Source organism: Triticum dicoccoides, chromosome 5B (assembly GCF_002162155.2).
Source record: "Triticum dicoccoides isolate Atlit2015 ecotype Zavitan chromosome 5B, WEW_v2.0, whole genome shotgun sequence".
Lineage (NCBI taxonomy): Eukaryota > Viridiplantae > Streptophyta > Magnoliopsida > Poales > Poaceae > Triticum > Triticum dicoccoides.
The window spans coordinates 435,949,330-435,951,070 of NC_041389.1; positions in this window are offsets into that span (position 1 = coordinate 435,949,330).

Sequence of the window (1,741 nt, forward strand, 5' to 3'; positions counted from 1 at the left end):
GTACTCCCAAGAGTATGTACTCCCACCTAGCTAATGGATGGATCCAAGCCCCACCGGTGGAAAAATATAATTAAATTATTAGGAAAATTCTGGTGCATGCGCAAACAACCTCCAACATTGTAGGTACCGGTGCATGCTACCACAATGGATAATCTCATTTAGTTGCGAAAGTGAGACACGATTTAAACTCTAGTAGTATATACTTACACATAGCTTATATGCCCATGTAAAAAAGTAGTGTATATGCCTCTTTGACGACGTGGAGGTTTTCACTTTCTTGATCATGCCCATTGTAAGGGGTACATACTGATCATTTTTTTAAAGTATATACTACCTTTCGAAGGAATTCATATATAGTGCAATTTTTGAAGGAGTATATATTACCATTTTTTTTGCGGGCATATATTACCCTTCTCTCTAAGGAGTATATTCTTTCGAACATGTATATACTTGATTTTTGTTGTTGTTGTTGAAGGAGTACGGGCTTCCATCTTTGCCGGGGTATATACCGATGAGAATATATACATGTAAAGGAGTATATCAAATACAACATTAAGAGGCAATATACCCATGCATCAGAACAAAAAAGCAGTATATTCATCCATCATAGAGGTGAGTTCGTAAAAAGTAAATAGATAACATATACATCTGAAGGGGTACTTATACAACATTGATTTTCCAAAAAAAAAATACAACATTGATCATCACCAAACATGACCCGATTAGCTAAGGAAGCTACTAACTCTATATACGTACTAGCAATTACCATGCATACAGTATGGTACTCCGTGGATGTATCAGGCATCATCGATGCCTACGAATAGATTCATGTGTTCTTAAATCAAATCTGACATCATTTGCAATGCGGCGTGTGCTAGAATTGCTGACCCGCTCGCCGGCAGCGAGAACGGAGTATCAAAAACCAGTCCGAACCGTCGTCGTACTCGGCGTCGCCATGGCCGCACGTGGCCGGCTGCGGCGTCGCACTTGGCCGGCATCGTTGTCACACTGACGCTGCATGCACGTAGAAATTAGATCGGATTACATTGATACATTGGAGTGCAAAGATGGATGAATATACTGCTTTTTTGTTCTGATGCATGGCACTGATGTGTGCAGACGATCGGGAAGCTAGCAAGGCCCGTGCATGCATCCATCTTGGTCACCATGCCATGGATATATTGTACTGTTTCCTGCGATTAGTCAGTGAGATTCAATTACATCTAACGCATGGAGATTATGCAAAGAAGTGGACCTGTAAAAAGTGGTGCCTATGATTAGTTAGATACCTCAACGATCTGAGTCATCATTTTTGTTGCCGTCGCCCGCCGGTCAGGCGAAGGGCAGGCAGGAGGATCTCATCGTGGTCGTCGCATTGCCATCGACATCACCATGCGGTCGCCGTCGCCGTCGCCGTCGCCCATGCCGTCACCGTCTCCATGGCCGTCGATGGCGCTGTGGTAAGCGACGGCGCGCGTGATGTCTGGAGGAGACATCGCCTGGCCGAGAGTTTCAACATGTACGCTAGCTAAACAAAGTGAGTTGCCAGAATCCCTATTAACATGGGCGAGCTAACAAATTTTCAAACAAACAGTCTTGCCATGCAGATATTGTTCGGTTATTATCCTTTTAATTATATGCTAAGTGGATTTAAATGGCAAAACTCAGGACGTTGCGCAACGCATGGAAGCAAGAAGCCACATCATGGCATGGGAGCACGTACTCTCAGGAGTACTAACCC